Raw genomic sequence first — 23,354 nt, 5'->3', positions numbered from 1 at the left:
CTTACCTTAGGGATAGCACCCTTATAATACAAGGGAGGAGGCGGAACAATAAATTTTCTATCATTCCCTTACTTTCCCGATTTAAATTATCAAATTTTATTTCCTTCTTATTTAAATGTTGGTTCTGATCTGACATGCGACAATGATCATTTAATCCTAAACCACTAAACCCCACTGGTATGTTAGGATTATCTAAATTATGATCTTCAACATATGGTTCTTGATGACTAACTTCGAACGACCTACCAGGCTCTAACCTTACCGCCTGTTCCCTTCTATGACTATGATATTTATCAATAAAGTTAGGTTGTACTGTAAAATTTCTATTCGCATAGCGATGAGAACCGACAACTCGACTAAACGGTTCAGAATTTTGCGGTAATTTACTGGAAGCACCTAATCCTGCAAAACATCTGTTTGCACCTTTACGATTACCCCCATTTTCTATTTTCAGTTTATCCAATTCATCGCTCAATTGGTAAACAATATCATTTTCGAATCTAGGTGGCGCTACAATATTCTGCTGTAGAAACTGAGTCGACATGTCAGAAACTTCAACTACTTCTATCATATGATCTTCAATAATAACTGAAGTAGCATTTGAAAGAACAGATCGATTGTCAAATTCCATGTTTAAACTACAATAAATAAACAAAATGTAAATTAAACTCACAGTACAATTTGAATAAGGAAGTGGTAACACAAAAATAAATTCAACTGTTAAAATATATAAATACTCCAATTTTGCTACGCTACAACTACTACAATGAAACTCATTCATTCAATCTCTAGCACGCAAGCCAGTACAAATAAAGGTTGACAAAATTTTTATTAAATTTCACTTTATTTAACAACAAATGTAAATAGAAAGCATCCACAGCTGACAGCTTGTGTACTTGCAAGTCACTCGTGTTTTTATTATTGGAGCTATGAAAAACTTCAAACTGTTTTTCCAAAAGATCTAACTCTGATAATTTTTACTAAATTCCAACTAATTTCTCTTAAATTTTCAAACTCTATACAAGCAAACCCAATTTTTAGCAAAATATAATTGCAATCATGAACTGAACTGAGTTTAACCAACAATGACTTCAAACAAGGAAACGCGTAGATTAATATTATTTTAGGACCTAAAAATCCTATCCCCAATCAAAATTCCGAAAATGATTCCCACAATGAAATATCCTACACACCTTAACTTTTAAACAGATCTCGTACATCCGAAATTTCACTTCAATCACGAAAATATTAAGAATTACTGTAATCCTATTTAAAATAGTCGGTGACCTTACACAAAGACTTAATCTACAGGCTAAGTTATGATTCACCGAAACCAAATGATAACTGTTTCGTAGTTTATCTTTTTTGTCACAATTCTCGGTATCGCGGTCAGAATGGTTCCTGTATCTATTAGCTATAATAGTTAAAAAGGAAACTAAATGTGACCTCGAGTGACTTAACCACACCTGATTGGACAAATCCTGTAATAAAGATATTAAGGCAAGTAAATTACAACTAGGTATCATTCACACCAGCACACAATCTTAATACCTAAAGTGAGTGAAGGTGGGTGATTAAAGTTATAGATTTTATTGAAAGAAATTCCAAAAAATGTTAAATTAAAATATTTAATGCAATTAAGATTTTTTCAAAAAAAATTATAACAATAATTAAGTTCCAAAATTCTTTTAACAAATCCTTAATAGGTCCTGAATTTCGAAGGTGGTGTTCAAAAATTTAATAGAAAAACCTTTAACAATTTCAGTTAATTTTCGCAAGGCAGAGATCATTTACAGTAATTTAGATCAAGAATGAAGACAACACTATCAAAACTCTCAAATCATTAAATATTAAATGTTAAATTGAATTCTATAATTCAAAAACAGCAAAGGTAACAACCACGTCAATTAATTTATCTCACTGTAACAAACAGGTATCGTGACTTTCGAAGTAGCCTCGTATATTTATTAACAATTTAGTTCTGAACTAGTTATCTCTATTTCTCTCTGTATTTCTTAATTAAGGAATATGCGCAGTGATCATGCTACTAAAATACAATTCAACCAACTAAAGTACTTTAACTAGCATTAATACGTCACACTTACCATAACTCAGCAGGAAATAATAGTTACAGAAAAGCAGAGGTAGTTACCATTCTCTTCTCCAGATCCTCTTGGGTCTTGGTGACTGTTCCATTACGATACAATACCAAAAAGTGCAGTGCACGCGAATACTTCAATCATTTCAAAATTTAAGAAAAAATTTATCCGGACGGACAGTATGTTCTAATTTTAATCAAAATTTATTTATTTTGTTTCAAATTTACATTCGAAACCTAACCAAAAATCCAGGAAAACTAATATAACAGTAAATGCATTTAACAGCAATTAATTAGTTAATTAGCTAACTAATGAAGTTTTCATTAACAGCACTGTAAGAAGATTAAACTATTTCCACAGCAGGAAATACCTATTTATAGTTTACTTTAGTTCTTGAGAAACAGTTACACCTTTAAGAAAGGAAACACAGATTAATTAAACCCTATCTTAATTACGGCCATTACGGTAATTAACATTTTTACTAAATTACTTTAGTCCTTCAATAACTATAATCACGTTATTAGAGACGGTTTAGATTTTAAAATGTAATTGACTATTTTCGAAATGAACGGAAACTGAAGTAATTAGGAAATTAAATTACCGTTAATTAGCGACGAAGTTTAATAATGAACGACAAGAAGTTATGGAAATCCTTCTCATATTACTTACCACGGGAGTATGCAATTTAAGGGTGGAATTTTAACACTTGAATTTACGTTTTACTTTTTCCCCCATTTACGGTTGCCCAGTTAAATTTCTCACTCGACCTTCAATGGCACAACGAAAGCAAGAAAGGCACTAGACACGTTGACGTATCACACGTGTTCCGTCTCTCACATAACAGCATTTGAATTTAACGTATTTTCCAGCCTTTAAAAGGGTTTAATACGCAAGTATTATTAAAAGGAATTAGACCTTTTTAATTTCATTTCATTCACTTGCAAGATACGTCTTCTTTAACACTACTTCACACACTAGAAACACGGAAATACCAGTAACTTTTTCACTTTTAAACTGATTCAACTTTATAGAACTTAATTAGACACATAATTTAAATTAAGCCTTTTAAAACTCTCAGTAATTTAGCACTAAGTTTAGAAGCACAGTTATAATTAAGGCACTCTTCACCATATAATACGAGGCATAACTATATCGAACACTTCGACCACGTTTTACTTTTTTCTTAAAATAACAACTTTCGGCGCGAAGTAATGTAAGTCGAATACTTGAGTCCAACCCGTGTTGGCTCAATAAACTACGAAACAGTTATGAGGCGCAGCGGATCAGAATGGCATATATAACAGCAAGACTCTCGCTACTGCGCAGAGCCCAACTCATTACATACGTCACTCTAGAATACTGCGCTAAACTGAAGTGGTTGTGAATGTTAGAAAAAAAAGAATTGATTCTCTGCCGTATTACAAGTATTACTAAGCTAACATATAGACATATATATATATCATTTTAAAGCTTTTTTCACGATCTTTACAATGAAAGTATTCTCAATTCAATACAACAATGTATAACAAAATAATTCTTCAAAAACAAAATTTTTAAACTTTCTTACTTTTAAAAAAAAAGAAAACAAAAAGAGTAATTTCATAATGAAGCTATTAAAAAAACGTAACCATTTTGCAATCGTTACAAACACCACCTCCTTGTTAAATATAAAATTTTAAGGCAGAACAAAATTTTATATACAATATACAATTTTCATTTTAAACTTCCATTATTTTTATATTTTATATCATTCCTTTTAACGAAATTTCTCAAAAGTCTATTCTTTTACATTTTTAATACTTCAGATATTTTCTGTTTTTATTTCGGAATTTTTGTTACTTCTGTAGAATTTCCATTCCATGATTTGATGCAACATTCCACTCAAATGTAGACCAATTCTCCACGTCTGGGTTTAAGAACAGCCAGCCAAATATGAGATATCCAAATTTCCAAGTTTACAGCTTTGGTTCCATTCGAGACCATAAACCATTCTACAGGAGGCGTTGACAATCTTGACATGTCTCCATAAAAATACATCAATGTAAGGAAATACAAAAGGCAATCTAAAAATATAAATAGAAAAGTTAATTCAGGCAATTACAAGATGTTAGCCATGTAAAGTAACAAAAATTTAATTTCAGAATGAGAACGAGATCTTCGAGTTTTTTCTCTTTCACATGTAGATTAATTTATTCAGATTAACACATTTCAACTATCAATTAAACCTTTAAACGCTATAAACCTACACTAATGCATGACTTACAAATGAAATTTTTAATGAACATGAAAAAATGAACATGAAACGACTATGATCATATCCTAATTCTACATGACATCTTAATTCCTACATTAAACTACTTCTAAACCTAACTTAAATCTAAATTTTCTTAATCTAACCTTACATAACTAATCAAAGTTTAAGTTCTTCTAATTTAACTCTACATGTGTAGGATTCTCATTTTCATTTGTTCAGTTGGTGTTTGCTCCATTTCTTCTTACAAAGTATTTTTAAGATCACTGACATGAGCTCTCCTGGTATTGTTAGCATTTTTTACATCTTCTAATAACACGGAATTATAAGTTAAGAATTTCACAATTTTGAATGGACCAATCCACTGATACGGCAAACTTTGGTTACTTTATCTTTCAGAGATGATTTTTCGTGGTTTTTAACTAATACAAGATCATCTACAACCAAATTTACGTCTTTTCGTTTACCTTCAAAGAGTTTACGTCGTTTCTCCCAAGATTTTACCATATTATCCATTCCATTTTTCCAAAGATCTTGACTATTCAGACCTTTAAGATCAGCATCCATAACTTTCCATTTGATCTCTAATGGACTATTTAACTCTACCAAAAAATAACTCTGAGGGTACTGCCTTTAGTCCTTCGTGCTCACACAAATTAGGATTAAACTGGAGCTCACGAATAACCTTACTCCATTTGTTTTGTCTTTCAGCAAAGTAAGATTTCAAAGAGTATTTTAGAGCTTTTATGAATCTTTCTGCAATGTTTGCCTCCGGATGGTAAGGGCTCAGTTTTATATGCTTATACCCAAACTATACATAAATCCCTGAAAATACTCAGATGTAAATACTGAGGCGTTATCACTAGATGTTGATTCTACAAAACCGTAACGGGAGAACAAATCATACAATTTGTCACAAATTATCTTTGAAGATAGTCTCCTTAGTTTTTCAAGCATACAATATCTGGAACAATTATCCACTGCTATTAGAAGATAATTATACCCTTCAGAAGAAGGTAAAGGCCCTACGGTATCAATCATCCAGTTTGAATGTATCCTTTGAGTCACATGAGACCATAGTCTACCATATTTCTTAGTATTTAAGGGTTTAGCCTTTTGACATTCTGGACAAGACCTAACAAAATCCTTTACGTACTCTATTAAACCATCAAATGTAAATCGCTTCATAATTTTACGTAAAGATTTATATATTCCTGGATGACCACCTGTAAGATATTCTAAATGATAGTATTGGAACAGACTTCTTCTAAGATCTTTTGGAACTATTTTCCACTCATTGCTCTTTGCCCTAGTCTTTTTTAACAAAAACCCATGTTTGATCTGATACTCATTACTATTCTCACCACCTTCTACCTTAACGATTAACTCATTTATTTCAGGATCCTTACGTTGCAACTCAATCAATGGTTCACTTAGAAAAGGTAATTTCCAAAGATTTGTCAAAACTAAATATGTTTTATCATTATTTTCTTTGACTTTAACACTATGGTCAAAATTAAACATGTCATACTGCCTAGAAAGGAAATCTGCTACTTTATTTTCATTAGTTTTCAAATGGTGGATTTTAAATGAGAACTGAGAAAGTTGTTCTATAAGTGAACCGTACTTTAATAGTCTTTTAGAGTTATTAATTATCCAACTTAAGGCCTTGTTATCAGTATACAAATCAAATTCATTAAATAAAAAATGTTTGAATCTTACTATGGTTTTAACTAGGCTTAAAAATTCAATCTCGTAGATTGATCTATGCCGGTCGGCCTCACTTAGTTTCTTCGAAAAGAAACCCACAGGAATTAAGTCTCCATTATCATTTCTCTGTGAAATTACGCCTCCTAAGCCTCGCGAGGACCCATCAACGTGAACTACGAACCTCTTTGAAAGGTCAGGTGTTTTTAGAATAAGCTCTTCCGAGAAAATTCTTTTTATTTCTAAAAAGGCGTTATTTTGGGCTTCCCCCACTCAAACTTCTTAATAGATCTTAATTCAGATATGGGACCAATAATTTCTTGAAATCCTGGTATAAACCTTGAATAAAAATTAACTACTCCACAGAATCGCTGCACGGCCTTTCTGGTCCTAGGTGGTGGGAGATTAAGAATGGACTCAACTCGTTTAGGATCCATGGTGATATTATCCCCATCGACTATGAAACCTAAATATTTAATCCTCTTTTTAAAGAAAAAACTCTTATCAGGAGATATAGTCAAACCATATTATTTATAATGGAGGATTTATTACCATCTTGAAGGCTCGTACAAGTTTAGCATAGGGACTCGAGACTTAAAATCTTTCTTTTAGCAATGCTTTTAAATGATATACTTCTTAATTCTCCTTGCCACTTTCAAATTTTGAGTTGGACATCTTCAGCGACCCTCCGGGGGACCCTCGGGCAAATGTTTTTATCTCGACACGGGGTACCTTTGTAAAGATTAAATACATGTTTTCCAGTTTTGACATGTTTCACCATATGAGATTTTTAGGGGTGCCTACGAACTTCACGGATACCATGCCGTAAACGTCGGTGGACCAATAATGGGCAACTAACGACCTCTTGCCAAAAATTGCGGAGTGGGATATGTTCTCCGAAATCCCCCCCCCCCAAAAAGAAAGGTAAAACGGATTCAGGAAAAGAGGTTGAAATATATAATTGCTACCTAATTTTCACCACAATGCCCCTCCCCCAAAACGATATTCTGTGTACAGGCCTGGTCGTGCTTATGCTTTACTAAATATTTCGCTAGAAAAAATATCAGGTTAAACATTTTTTAGAACGCTCATAATGTTTCTGTATTTAAGTAAAATGAATTAAACAAAAGGACAAAAGAGCTTGTAAGTTACACTCAAAACACGCTTTTCGGTTAATACTACCCAAGACGTATCTGTCGATATAATATTGTCGCAATCTATGACATTTCAATGTGCTAGTCCCTTCAGCCGCTTTTCATCAGAACGAGATCGCAACCAGGTTTTCAGTCGGTGCAATGTGGATTAAGATCGTTCTGCACTGACCACGCTCGAATACAGGGTTACAAGTTAAGATGATGTTGAGTTAAACGTTTCTTTCAGCGGCGAGGCTATATGAGACCTACTCATTAACGTGGAACCCGTATTAAAGGGTTACAAGTATGCGCAGCAGTTTTCGAATAGTTACGTGAAGATCTTCGTCGCTGGTGGGCAAGGCCTCCAACGCAGTCTGTGATAGAATTCCACCTTCTTCTTTAATTCTCTTCCATTTAGAAGTGCAGATTGCAAATTCAGAACTAAAGAGGGAAAACAGCATTTTTTAAAGTTCCGATAGTTTTGTATAATCTTTCTGCTAGAATGCGGAAGTTGTTGCTCAGAGTTTAGTCAGTTGCGCGTGTTGGCAATAAAATGTTGAGTCCTTATACATTGAAAACTTCCTACGTAAGACGAGTTTTGAGGTCCTCTACAACCGACTTTACAAACGCAATGTAGACAGTTCTTCAGTAGTAAGATGTCGTGTCATCTGCTCTGAAGTTCGTACAATGTGTTTGTCTTTGAATGAGATGAGGAGTTTGAATCTGCACGTCGACACTATCAGCCATTCTGGATATTGCTTCGAAAGTTGCCTTGAATTCTTTGCTGTTTGAACGTTTCTTGTTTAATGCTGCGATAATGTCCTGAATGGCATCTGACGTTGCGTTCATGTCTAAATTTGTCTTCTGCAAAAGTCGATTGAGGGGAGGGTTATCGTGAGAACACCCTGAAGGCACATAATAGTTACGATAACTCTCGCTGTCGTGCATGGCAGAAGAAAGTGCCCATGCTTTGGCTGCTGTATCTAACTCGGACCACTTGGAACACACTGTAGAGCCTCACTTATTTATTGAAATTTCACGTGAAATTGTAATACCGCGTCGTTGCGTTCAACCCATCCCGTTTTACACAATGTCTCCAACTGGCCACTAACCGTAAGCTTAAGGACAGTATTACGTTTCGAGATGCGGTGAAAAACGCAATGATCTCTTTCGTTGTTCCTAGACAGTTCCTCATGCACTGTACTGACGACAACCTGAAGATGGACAAGTTGAGTGCTTTCAAACGGGTCGGGTCGGGTCAGGCTACTCGGGTTGGGTCAATCGGGTAAGCTCGGGCCGGGTTGTCAGGTCGGGTCAATTGGGTCAGCTCGGATCGGGTCAGTCGGGTCAGTTCACTTTGGTCAACTGAGTTTAGGTTGAGCTTGAACTCGGCTGGAGTCGAAAGCTGCTGTTTTTCACTAGCTGCCTAATTAAAAATAGCAATTTTAATTGATTTTATAGAAACCATAAATCTATTTTGAACACTTGCGGCTAGTGTTTTTATGGTAAATGCTTATTTTTGTACTTGTGTGTACTTTAATTTTTAAATGTGGAAGATTGATTTTACAAATCGACTGTAATATTATTAACTACGCCAATATGGAGTCTGGATTTAGAACAAAACTAGAAGTTGTTTAAGCAAGGCCAAAAGAAAGATTGGATATGGACGACCAAGCCCAAGCAGGGCCGCGGTGGCTCAGTGGTAGAGAATTCATCTCTGGTGTATGGTGTCCATGGTTCGATCCCAGCTTGTGCTAAGTGGGCTTTGTGGTGGAGAAACGCCGTGTAGTGGGTTTTCTCGGGGTTCTCCTGTTACCTCCCACTTTCTTCATTCCACCATTTCATTCATTTCTCATGGTCACCATATCCCTTAGCCTCGGTGCAGAATCAAGGGACCTTAAACTGAATATTTCATTTTATTTCACCAAGCGCAAGACCATCGATACAAGTACAAGATAAAGATTGGATATACAAGACGAAGTGCATAGTAATCTTGCTCTTGGCCTTGTTTTGGTGATCACCAAGTAGCAATGATCATATTTTCTTGCTTTCCGTATAGTATGAAAGACCATAATCGAAATCACACTTGGTCTTCATTTGTAGGGATGAGGCGAGCATTCTTGGCTCTTGTATACAGGGGCGTACGCAGGGGGTGGATTCTGGGGATCCGGACCCCCCCGAAATCCTGTCTTTTTTCTAAATGTAGTCTACTTTTAAGGACGATTTTAGAAATTTTCATATAATTTAGCGTCAAATTGTATTTGGACCCCCCTCCGAAACGCTTTAGATCCCTCCCGAAATAAATTCCTGCGTACGTCCCTGCTTGTATAGCATGAAAGATCACCAAGACTACGAAATGCAGGACGCATATTTGCGGATCCCAAACGTTTCAGATATCCTCTGATCTGATTGGCCGATAGAGATACGATATCACGAGTAATGATCTACATATAGCACAAAGTAAACGGCAAACGTTGTCGGCTTTGGTAGCCGAGTGGGCTGGCGCAACATGCTAGTAAAGAAAATCGTTTTTGGCGTGGGTTCTGTCTCGGAAAGTCTTTTTACTAGTTTTAAAATTTTTTATAACACTTCTTTCGTTAAAATAAGATTAAAAATAATATTCAAAAAGTGATTTAACGATTATTTTTTAAAAATTTTCATTAAACTTCTTTCATGAAAATAAGTTTGCCCTTGTACTATATAGATCCACAGCAAATGTAGTAGTAGTAGTAGTAGTAGTAGTAGTAGTAGTAGTAGTAGTAGAAACTATAAATAGTTATAAACCCCGCAGCGGTTGTTTGGATTCTGTTCTCGATATCAAATTGGCAAGAATGCTGAAACATTTGGGATTGGCAAAAATGCATGCAGGACCAAGACTTGACTGTGCAAGACAAAAAATAAGACGCAGTATTGATGACCAAGACCCAGGGTGCGAATTGTTTGAATTTAATTTGTTGGGCTGAAAGTGATTAAATAAAATTAGTACTTTATAATTAATTATCATACTGTATTTTTAAATTTTAAATTACAAAATTCATATTATGTATCTTACTTGCAACTATATATACTGTAAAATACGTTTTAATTACCGAAAAAGAAAAATCAAAGTGGTGCGGGTCCCGGAATCATAAGAACCTATTTTGGAATGAAAGTTGAAGGGTTGGAAAAAATCACAGTTGTTCTCCCGTTTCCTCAACCCTTATCATTGTAGTTAAACGATTTCCTTTTGTCTCCGCCAAGAGACTCTTGCTACTGCCTTCCGAGAAGACCCCCTGCCGTCCGAGCAGGTGAGAACACTGACCTTGAAGAAAAATTTCGTCACTTAGAACTAAAGCAAGAAAAAGTAAATTTCTCCCACGTCGGAGATTGGTAAAGAAATAACCAAACCTCAAAAGTGCCAAATATTCATTAAGATGCATATACAAATCCCCCGCTTGATCTAGCTAGTGGTTAACGTGTAAGACTTCGGTACACGTGGTCCGGGTTTAATTCCTAATGGGAGTGCATTTAGGCGTTCACCCAGTGTCGGGACCATTGTGCTCTCAAACGGGTCGGGTTGTCGGATCGGGTCAGTTGGGTCAGCTCGGGTCAGGCTACTCGGGTTGGGTTGTCGCGTCGGGTCATCTCGGGTCGGGTCAATCGGGTCAGCTCTGGTCGGGTTGTCGGGTCAGGTCAATCTGGTCTTATCACGGGGCGGGTCAGGTCGGTCTTCAACCCGACCCGACCCGACCCGTTGAGAGCACTAGTTACAATACCGGTGGATGACCTTTACCATATACAATGGTAAATTGTTTGTCATCTTCCAAATTAAGATGAATTTAAATTTATCATATATAATTATTTCTTTGTTTTCTTACAGATGCATTTCAATATAAAATAGGATGAAATTTGAAAGTCTCAAATCAATGTAAAGTAGACCGACGTAAAAAATATAATTAAGCATATTTTCCATATAATTAAGCATGCCGTACTAATTTAAAATGCCCACGTAATTAAGCTTAGAGTACAAATTTTATGGCCATTTTTCTCACAACTTTATGGTTTGATTGCCTTATACTCTGAATACTCCATATATTAAACAGAAGCTTCAGCAATTATTATAATGGAAAACAATGGGTATAAAATGCAAAGAAATGTGGTTTTGGTATCTCAATTTGGTTCTTAACTAATATCAATCGTTTTCTATTATTTTTACAAATCAACCTACCACCGATTTCCAGTATATAGAAAATGTCACCCTTGCTCATAAGAGAAAATTTTAAAAATGCCAGGACATGTTCTGTTTATTTTTAATAAACAGTTATATACTGAATTTCAGCTCTCTAAGCTGAATGTATTGTGAGATACTCAATTTTTGGCAAAAATTCAGATTCCCACTCCCCCTAGGGATATATATTATAATGAAAGTGATACGCTTATGATAACGTCCCAGTTGGGATTGGGGTCTGGTATATACCAAACGTCATTTCATTTGACTTTGCAATTTGACCGTGATGATCAGGCAGACATAGTTACTTTCAATTTTTATATAATAATTCATATATTACAGGTGATTCAAAAATATTTTTTTCAGCAGTGAGCTGCTCTAAAAGCTCACAGGCTGCATCTCTAAATCTAACTCCTATTGCTGTTGCTACTATTACAATTGCAAATATCAAAATCCAAAAGTGCATGAACTTATTTCATTAGAAATTGAAAATAGAATAGAAGATAGAAAATAGAAGAAAAATGGAGGTCTTGAAAGTAACTCACATTTTGATGACTTAGAAAATCAATGCCCAATAAAGGTTTAGAATTCAAAGGTATAATTCTAAAACAATGTACGTAAGACTTATTTCCTAAGAAAATTTTCAAAAATAATACTTCCTTTGAAATAATTTTAGCACCAGACACCCCTATGAGATTGCTAGTAATTTTTACACGTTTCACGTTTTCTGGAACCAAATGCTCAGGCCAAACCGAAATCATGGCTGCAGTATCAATTACTAAGTCCTGTTGCATTCCATTAACTTTAGCTGTAATAAAACATAACCTTGATTCTATTCTTATGGGGATTTGATGCTTTTGAATATCTACCAGATCCCCCCTTCGATCCGTAAATGATTCTAGTTTAAATTTTGCTTTGGAGCTCGACAAAATCTAACAATGTGGTTTATTCCTTTGCAGGCCCTACATATTATAGGTTTGTACGAATCAGAATTATTTTGACCTGTGTTCTGGTTACTGGATGAACTACCCTGTGCTTCGTTCTCCCGGTTAAAATAATTCTGAGTTTGCGGCTTTTTCTTCTTGTAATTATTGTTATATTTTTTCTTATCCTTCATGGATGATTCAAGAGCTAACACAAGATTCTGCATATTTTCGCATACTTTCTCAATATCAGTTTGGGAATTAGAGGTGCTAACCTCACCCTTACTCGTCTCATTATGGCTTTGAGCTAAAGCTTGTTTAACCTCCCCTAATTCTTTAGAAAGTTTCTGTATTTCATTGTTATGAAAAGAATTTTGAGCTAGTACTGGCGGTTGATAAGTAGGTGGTAAATGATACGAAGAAAGAAATGAAGAATCATATTGCATCTGCGGAAAGGAATGAGAATTCCCTTGTACATGAGGGAACATTGGTGTCTGACCAGACATCCAAGAGCTACCAGGAAAATTATAAGGTATTCCCTGCGGAATGAAGGGATTTTGTGCATAAGCATTTATTTCTTGTTGTTCTTCCTTAATACGTTCACTTAACATTGTTTCTTTTCGATCTACACTGTTCAACTGCTTTATTAATTCGTCCACTGAGCCAAAGTGCTTGTCGGCAACTACACTCATGTACTTGGACCTAAGACCGTCTATAATATACATAATTGTCTGCTGAACGGTAGCAGTGGGCAAATACAACGCAACTAATCTGGCTTTTCAAATGGCATACATTTGTGGAGATTCACTAATAGATTGCTTAGCCCTACGTAACGTGTCTTCTACTGTTAAAGGCGAAGATATGCCTCTAAAAGTAGAAATCATGTCTTTCTTTACATCGTCATAAGATTTTCCATCATATGTACATTCCTTCTTATAATTTAAGAACCAATCAAAAGCTAAATCTGTCAAACAAGTAGGCAAAACCTCTTTCAGCTTGTCATTATTCCACTTATAATATCTTCCGGCGTTTTCTAACTGTTCAAAAAATAAATCTACTTTATGAGGCTCATAACCTGTATAAGACGGAATTTTCACTAACTGTCCTATACACTCCATAAAATTATTCCGATTTTCACTAGTCATTTTGCTACGTTGTGATTCTAATTGCCTACGAAGTTGCCCCCTCGTATATACGCCACTAAAGACCTCCGTGGTTATTGAAACAGAATATTCCGCTAATACACACAAAAGGAAGTTTCAACTCAGCATATTCATAATAGCGTTGGCAAACAAGGCCTTTAACACAAAGCAAGAGAAGAATTCATTACTACGCATACAAGAAAGAAAAAAAGGAAAGGAAAAAAGACAACGAATTATTACTCGAAAGCAACACGACATACGAGACAGTTCAAACAGCAGATGCTGATTCGTCAAAAACAAAAGAAAATAAGAATAATCTATACAACAACCTTTACAATGCCAATCATGAAATGGATTCTAAATAAATTCATATTTTATTCTAAAAAAGTTGAGTATTATAAGCACTACTAAATAATGGGGAAAAATCAGAAGAGAGGAAAAAAAATAAATAAGTGCTTGAGACCAGCATTCCACCATGCTTAATTGGGATCGTAGCAAGTCTTATGCGAGAGTAGCGAGGAATTGGGGATGCACTGACGAACTAACATTTGAGCGAATTAAATGAACAGATTCAAATTTATACCTTTTAATATATGAATTTATTCTCTTCCTATTGATAAATGAGTCTATTGGCCTAGGATGAAAGTCATATCATACTCAGAGAGACTTTGTGTACATACCTCTTTTCCTGTCCATACCGGACCCAGTACTTCTCTTTTCGTTGGATGTCTTTTCACTTATGATCACAAAGACGACGGACCGAGGTTCTAACCAGAATCATCCGTAGCCTTCCTGTAGTCTGGATTTTATTCAGAAGTCACTTCCTAGGTTCAATTCAGCAGTTTTCTATCATTGAACCCGGCAGTACACTAAAGAATGCGGAATCCAGACAGGGTGGTATGATCAGAACAGAGCAATGTACTCATAGAAAATACAGTAAAACTTCAATGGATCGTTCTCTCCAAGTATGATACAAACAATATATACACAGTATACTGATATTTTGTATATTGTAGATATACTTAAATTTACGATATAAGAGAATACTAGAACTTGCCATAACTTGTATTATATTTATGATGTAGAATCTTATTTCGCAGGTTAAATGTTTGAAGACTTGATTGAATAACGCTTGTATTTTGCTGAAGTCGGTTGCTTAGGAGATTATTTCGTATAGAGATACAGATTAAGTACACGATATTACCGTGGTAGAGCGTTCACCTCTGGTGCTAGGGGTCTCGGGTTCAAACCCTGCTCCCGCCAAGTGAACTTTGTGGTGGACAAACACCGTGTGCGTGGGTTTTCTCGGGGTTCTCCCGTTTCCTCCCACTTTCTTCATTCCACCATTTCATTCATTACTCATTATCACCGTCTCCTTTAGCCTAACCGGCATAACCGTAAAACGTAAAACTCAAAATTTCATTTCTTTTTTCACGATATTACCGTATTACGGTGAAAATGATTGATATTTTATTGTTGGGATACTAGATATATGATTATTTGGTTTGTAGGGAAAGAATTTATGGAAACTTGTCTGTATTAAGATTTCAGATTGTAAGATAGAACTTTGTTTGATGCTATGTAGTTTGGACTAATATTTGGACTCATCTAGCAGTTCTGATAAAATTTCTAATAAGGTATAATAAGTTATAACAAATTAATTTGCAACTGTTCCTGGTATTGTTAAATTAATACAATACAGTAAACATCTTTTCAAGTTTGAATAGTGTGTATATACTTCGACAAGTTGTAATCATCATCTATACGCAAACTACATAGCATCAAACAAAGTTCTATCTTACTATCCGAAATCTTAATACAGACAAGTTCCGATAAATTCTTTTCCTACATACCAAATAATCATATATCTATTATCCCAACAATAAAATACCAATCATTTTCACCATCATACTGTAATATTGTGTACTTAATCTGTATATCTAACAAGATAATCTCCTGAACCTACTTCAGCAAAATATAAACGTTATTCAATCAAGTCTTCAAACAGTTAACCTGCGAAATAAGATTCTACATCATAAATATAATACAAGTTATAGCAAATTCTAGTATTCTCTTATATTGTAAATTTAAGTATATCTACAATATACAAAATACCAGTGTACTGTGTATATATACATCACATATCTATGTGTGGATCTGTGATTACCAACTTCAATTAAAACTATGTTAAATACTCTATCAATAGCGACACATTCTAACCTTAGACAGAATCAAATTCACATATACTCCGTGAGAAAATATTTTTACGGTAAACAATCGAGACACGTAATATAAAATTTCGAAACAAAAACAATTTTTTCCTACCATGGTTCTGTCAGTAATTTAAATGCATATAAATCGAGTCAAATCAAAGCATATGTAATAAAATATTGTTGTGCAACGTAAGAAATAAGTAATCAGCTAGCACAGTCGAGTGTTAACCAAAACGCTTGTGGTTCGAGCCCACTTGAGGGTGCAAATTTAAATATCCTCAATATACTAATTTAAAAATGTAATAATGCAGTCATCAACAAGCTTTCTATAAAAGGCCTCAACTACAATCTGCGAATATATGATTAATCTTAATACCAAAATCATTCTAACTCCTACTTCTCTCGGTATATTCCTCAACACTATCACCTAAAATGGATAACTTATCTGCCCTGCAATTATCCAAAATCTTTTTAAACAAAAGAATATCCTCTATTCTTATTTATAGGGAACACACTGCCTAATTAGTAGCGCCAATACTCTTGGTTATATTCGGGACCATATGTTTATAATGGATAAACATCGTGCATAGGGGATTTTCTCAGTTCTGTCGTTTCCTTCCGCATTCTCATTTTACTGTTTCATTCATTTTTCATCATCAGCGTGTCCTTTACATTAGCAGACACGCATTAATCGTAGAACGTTAAAGTTAAAACATTATTAAGTGTTTGGCTGTAACCTCTGGTGCATGAGATTCTTACTGCAATTCCTAATAAAACTATCCGTAAACTAATCGGCCTATTTCTGTATTCATATTTTTATTCAGTGTACAGATATCTATTTCATCTACATGAACAATAATTATCATGCAACAAACGTTTATTCCGTTCAGACGCAGTGACAAAATTTCAAAGCAATCATAAATATAGTTTCCCACTATAAAGAAAAGAATTCCAATTTCAGGGCATAATCCAAAAAAGTTCAATGTAAATCAAACCGCTAATGTTAATTTCATGCAAGCAAAACACCTCGAAACTAGTGTAAGTTCTAGTAAAATTAGTACTGTACGTATTAAATATACTTAAATTATTAAAGTTCACTCTTTGACATAATCCGTAATTTAGCCATATTTTGAATACAAGTCGTATTAAATTAGTCATAAAATTATTAAATTCATGTCTTATACCTTAAGTAAATGTATACGCATTAATATGGTAAATAAAAAATGCAACGCCGTTTGTATACTAAATAGAAAAGATAACTACCTAACAAAACACCCGCCCTCCAAAATACCTAAAATACAATTTCAATTTCAAATATATTCATCCTATGTACGGAATGTCTATTCTTATACCTGAGGGCCGCGGTGGCTCAGTGGTAGAGCGTTCACCTATGGTGCTTGGGGTTCCGGGTTCGATCCCAGTCCCCACCAAGTGAACTTTGTGGTGGACAAACACCGTGTGCGTGGGTTTTCTCGAGGTTCTCCCGTTTCCTCCCACTTTCTTCATTCCACCATTTCATTCATTTCTCATAATCAACGTCTCCTTTAGCCTAACCGGCATAATCGTGGGACGTAAAACTCAAAGATTTCATTTCATTTCTATTCTTATACATACGCAACATGGAATTAAGTTGATGAACACGTCTCCTAGGCATTTCAAATTGTTTGTTCGTTATTACCGATTATGTAACTGTTACGATACACATACACTAAACGTTAAAAATCTAAATAACACAATCCCAAAGTAAACTAAAAACATGTGCTCTCCGTAATTAAAATTATTAACTGTATTATACATATCAATTACTTGTAACGTGTAATTTCACATTTAAATAATAGGACATGCAATAGAAAATGATTGTATCTACATGTTAAGTACTGGTATTTCTATATCCAGTTTCATATACAAAAAACGGAATAACATATTTATAATAATTTCCTGTAACATACAAAAAACTCTCTCTGCCAGCCACATACATATATCATGAGAGATAATAAATATTCTGATGGACATAGTTCAAACTTGCAAGGAGCAGCAAATATCCTACAATCAAATGGTGTGCCCGCAATCAGTGTCAAATAAGCCATGCTTCCGGTAGAAGAGCGAGATACAAGTACCAGCATGCAAACGTCAGATTGTAAACATACCTATTTCCGGATAGTATTCGTATGTCTGACACGTATCATAGAAACACCCATATTGCAATAATGTAGTTTTCGTACTTTTTAAAAAAAAAAATCTTCAATAAATAATGCACAATATTTATACTTTACATAAAATGACATGATCAAATTCAAATATTTACGCAATTAATTATTATTTATTAAATTCAGTAATTATCTGAATCAAAATACTTAACCGAGATTATAGGTATACCCTAAAAACCGTAAATTTCAATTGCACCATCACAATATTTCTTTGATTTCGGTTCGCGCAACAAGTTCTGCTAGTCCATAAACAAGATTGCCAACATTAATGAACGAGCGGGCGACAACAAACCAGGAAAATAGGCGGCACCGGAGTAGCGGGCGTATCAACAAAGTGAAAAGGTATGTAATAACTTTCTATTCTTACCTGAGCTAAAGTATAAAAGAGCCGGCAAACAGGAAAATGTCATTAGCGGCTCTCGATCCGTAGTCCGTAAAAGCTAGCCGCAGCGGGTCTGGCAGGGGGTCATACAAAGCGAGCGCAAGTCTATAAAGGAAAAGCCGCGACGGGCAAAAACAATAATGGCGCCAGCGGAAACATCTTACAAACGTCATAAGATAAATAAAAAACAAAGACTCTACCTAATGCCTAATGAAAAATAAACAGGACTTTCTAATCTCTAATAAAAATGAAGAGGGCATTTCTGAGGAAAGTAAAAAAAACAAGTCTTCGTTTCTAAAGGCTGATAAAAAAAAATAGGGCTTTCTATGAACTGGTATAAAGAAAAAGGGCTTTCTATGGACTGCTAAAAAATAAACAGATCTTTCTTAGAAGGAAAAAAAAACAAATTCACGCTTTTAAGGGGTAATAAAAATGAATATTGTTTTATAAATGAAAATCCAAGTGAATTATGCATAAATCAGGTCCCTATCGGTCCACAAAGAAGTAAAAAGGCCCCTCTAAGGACATAAAAAGTATCGTCATTCCCTATGTACCTTTATAAATATTCCAACGGATAAAAAAATTTTTCAGTCAATACGGAACAATACTACTCGCATGCTTGTTTGTCATTTAGCTTTCCATACGTAAAAGAACATTTAGATATGTAAAGGAATCTTTCCATATGTAAAAGAAGAATGGAAGAAAGAAATCGAATATAATTCTCGCCTGCGTAGCAAAATAAGACAAAGTAGAACAAAAACAGCGTTTGCAATTGATATAAAGGTAATTGTCTTGAAATCGTGTTATATTTTTTTTAAGATGATGATAGCATAGAATTGTCGTGTTACCTCAGTGGTAAAATGTTGGATTTCAAATTGTAAGGTCGTGGTTCGATTCCCATCTGGATCAATTCTCCGTTTTCCTTGTACGAAATTTTACTTTCAGTAATGCATAAAAATTTTATAAAATAATTACTTTAAGATACGTCAGTTGTATATAAGTTCATATAATCATTGCAGAACGTAAGTAACTATTATGTTTAAAATATAACGTCTGAGATAGGTGTTCACAGTAAGTCGGTATTATATATGCGAATGTTAAACACAAAGGGGGGCGGTGGCTCAGTGGTAGAGCGTTCACCTCCGGTGCTTGGGGTCCCTGGTTCGATCTCAGCTCGTGCCATATGGACTTTGTGGTGGACAAACACCGTGCTCGTGAGTTTTCTCGGGGTTCTCCCGTTTCCTCCCACTTTCTTCATTTCACTCATTTCTCACTATCACCGTCAACTTTAGCCTAACCGGCATAACGTGGGACGTTAAACTTAAAGATTTCAGTTTTTGTTAAACACAACTTAAGAAAATCGTATAATAGTAATAAATAAGTTACGTAGTGTATTTATTTGCAGCTATTTGTCATATAGAGGTTACTTCTCAATATTCTTATTACAGCATGTCATTTGTGTTCTTGAAAAATTATCCGAGGCATAAAGAGAGGGTTTAAACAGAGAATCCAAAGTGGGAACGCTCGCAAAAAATTCCTGAACCCCAAAGGTCACGTGAGCTGGCTGGAATTGTCGTTATGAAGCATGCCACAACGGAAAGTCTTTACATAGATTTTCAATTCAACACCTGATATGTTTTTTTCAATACGGAAGTGGTGATGCCTTGGGCCGCTCTCTCTCTCTCTTCGCTATCTTATCTGTATATATATATATATATATGTTTGTGTGTGTGTGTGAATGTATGTATGTGTTTCAACATAATTCAAATGTCTAGAGCAATTTTCACCATATTTCTTACAGTCTGGAAAAGAATACTGTCGGGATACATATCAAAACTGCTACAAAAGGATCGATATTAGTATCGACTCCATAGTTTTGTTGTCGCTTAGGTAAATAGTTCTACTTTCAATTCCGCTTAAGTCGAATAAAACTCCCATTAGCACACAGGGTGGTTACATAGGAAAATAAAAGTATCGAAATCAACCCATATTAGAGTCCAATCGTAAGTTTTCGGCGCCTCTAAGATTGCCGCATTTCCCATTAGTCCAACTAGGCCCGAGCCTAGAGGGCAACATATTTGAAGAGCATAAAGTTTAAAAATTAAATAATATTTTAATTTTCTTCGTACAAAAAGTTAAAAATCACAAGTAAATATACTATTTCATGAATAATCCTCTTTTACTATTTTAATATGTTTAATAATACCGTAAGAAATCTAAAAAATAATTCAGGACATGTTTCCCAATTGCTATTTTTTGTTACGTAGTTGTAGCTGTAGCAACTAGTGAGTGGTATTTAGCTGCAATAAATTGTTAATTCACTAATTAAGCATAATCGAATTAAGTTTTATTTTAAGTTAAGGATGAAAGGGTGGAAAAATATGTAACTATTGGGGGTGCCGAGAAAAAAGTGCGTAGGGACGCCGAGCTTCTAAATGCAGCACTGGTTACTAGATTAATTAGTAGAGGTTTTAATGCTACTTAAGACGAAATTCAGTCCTAGCGGTGGCAATATGCGTTAGCTCTCCTAGGAGGATTGAAAGGGGCTGACATCAAAATTATAAAAAAAGACCAACATTAGTGTCGAATCCACAACTTTAGGGATCGCTTAGATAAAGAGTGGCAGTCCATATGCCATATTAGTTAAGCCCGCATTAGCACCCTGAAGGAGTGTGTGGAATTGTAACATGTAAAAGTAATTGAAAATGACGAATGTTAGTGTGTAATCCTTATCTTCCCCAAGTTCATTGGAAGCAGTTCTGATGACCTTTAAGTTCAACTTCCAGTAGGGGTAAGATCCCCTAGCACATCTAATAAGGAGAGTCGAAGGGAGTGACATACATAATGATTCAAAATGACTGATATTAGTATAGAGTCCATAGTTTCGTTATCACCGAGATAAATAGCAACACTTCTGAACGAACATATCAGCTGGATTTTGAATGTACAGAAGAGTATCGAAGGCGTTGCTCGCACAGCTCTAAATATATTAATGTTTCTTTATAAATGTATACTCCAGCATAACTCCGGAATGTCTGGGGCAACCTTTACCAAACGTGGGATACATATTACTTTCAATCTAAGAAAAAAATATTGTGGTAGTATGATACCCCAAGTTATGGAAGTTGGGAGGTGTGACATGTAAAAATAATGTAAAATGACTGATCTTAGTGTGTTATGCATAATTATCTCGGTCGTTGACGTGGATAGTGATACTTCCAATGGCATTTATATCCAAATTCATCCCCATGTTCACAGGATGAAGGTCTGGGAGAGCTGAAAATAAAATCCCAAAATTAACTTAAATATTTGTCGAATTCACAGTTTTCGGGGTTGAGAAAGCGTATCTAATAACTTTGGAAGGTAATTTGTGCACACTTCGAGATGGGCTTTTTAATCATATCAATTTCTCAGCGTGAGAAGAAATGACCATTTCAGCTAGTATATGTATCAAACCAATATTCACAATCGGAAAAAAAATGGTGTAGATGTATGTTTCGTTTTTTAGACGAAATTAATAAGACATGTTAAAATCAGAGGTGGAATGGATCGATTGGTCAGTGGGTGAAATGAGTTATGATTTGTGAGTGGATCAGTGGATCGTGGGTCAAAAGGACGTGACCTACTGCGAAACACCGCTCACCTTGACTCACACTGATCCACCGACCCATTCCGTTCCTGCAATGCAGACAGCATCTTCTGAACACCGTTGAGTTACTTTCAAGACCTCCATTTTTCTTCTATTTTCTATCTTCTATTCTATTTTCAATTTCTAATGAAATAAGTTCATGCACTTTTGGATTTTGATATTTGCAATTGTAATAGTAGCAACAGCAATAGGAGTTAGATTTAGAGATGCAGCCTGTGAGCTTTTAGAGCAGCTCACTGCTGAAAAAAATATTTTTGAATCACCTGTAATATATGAATTATTATATAAAAATTGAAAGTAACTATGTCTGCCTGATCATCACGGTCAAATTGCAAAGTCAAATGAAATGACGTTTGGTATATACCAGACCCCAATCCCAACTGGGACGTTATCATAAGCGTATCACTTTCATTATAATATATATCCCTAGGGGGAGTGGGAATCTGAATTTTCGCCAAAAATTGAGTATCTCACAATACATTCAGCTTAGAGAGCTGAAATTCAGTATATAACTGTTTATTAAAAATAAACAGAACATGTCCTGGCATTTTTAAAATTTTCTCTTATGAGCAAGGGTGACATTTTCTATATACTGGAAATCGGTGGTAGGTTGATTTGTAAAAATAATAGAAAACGATTGATATTAGTTAAGAACCAAATTGAGATACCAAAACCACATTTCTTTGCATTTTATACCCATTGTTTTCCATTATAATAATTGCTGAAGCTTCTGTTTAATATATGGAGTATTCAGAGTATAAGGCAATCAAACCATAAAGTTGTGAGAAAAATGGCCATAAAATTTGTACTCTAAGCTTAATTACGTGGGCATTTTAAATTAGTACGGCATGCTTAATTATATGGAAAATATGCTTAATTATATTTTTTACGTCGGTCTACTTTACATTGATTTGAGACTTTCAAATTTCATCCTATTTTATATTGAAATGCATCTGTAAGAAAACAAAGAAATAATTATATATGATAAATTTAAATTCATCTTAATTTGGAAGATGACAAACAATTTATCATTGTATAAGGTAAAGGTCATCCACCGGTATTGTAACTAGTGCTCTCAACGGGTCGGGTCGGGTCGGGTTGAAGACCGACCTGACCCGCCCCGTGATAAGACCAGATTGACCTGACCCGACAACCCGACCAGAGCTGACCCGATTGACCCGACCCGAGATGACCCGACGCGACAACCCAACCCGAGTAGCCTGACCCGAGCTGACCCAACTGACCCGATCCGACAACCCGACCCGTTTGAGAGCACAATGGTCCCGACACTGGGTGAACGCCTAAATGCACTCCCATTAGGAATTAAACCCGGACCACGTGTACCGAAGTCTTACACGTTAACCACTAGCTAGATCAAGCGGGGGATTTGTATATGCATCTTAATGAATATTTGGCACTTTTGAGGTTTGGTTATTTCTTT

General features: G+C 35.1%; 1 long non-coding RNA gene across 1 annotated transcript; it reads right to left on the bottom strand.

Moving 5' to 3' along the window:
• Positions 1-1,521: 1,521 nt before the first annotated feature.
• LOC145688967 (uncharacterized) lies at positions 1,522-18,321 on the bottom strand. The gene is made up of 2 exons (XR_014132039.1): positions 18,250-18,321; positions 1,522-4,162 (listed from the first exon to the last, which is right to left on the bottom strand). It is a non-coding gene; the product is annotated as an uncharacterized LOC145688967 (long non-coding RNA).
• Between the last annotated feature and the right edge of the window lie 5,033 nt (positions 18,322-23,354).

The sequence above is a fragment of the Thermobia domestica genome, chromosome 7 (assembly GCF_964235325.1).
Source record: "Thermobia domestica chromosome 7, izTheDome1.hap1.1, whole genome shotgun sequence".
Taxonomy (NCBI): Eukaryota; Metazoa; Arthropoda; class Insecta; order Zygentoma; family Lepismatidae; genus Thermobia; species Thermobia domestica.
Note: the sequence above shows the minus strand (reverse complement) of the source record. Positions and strands in the feature narration are given on the sequence as shown.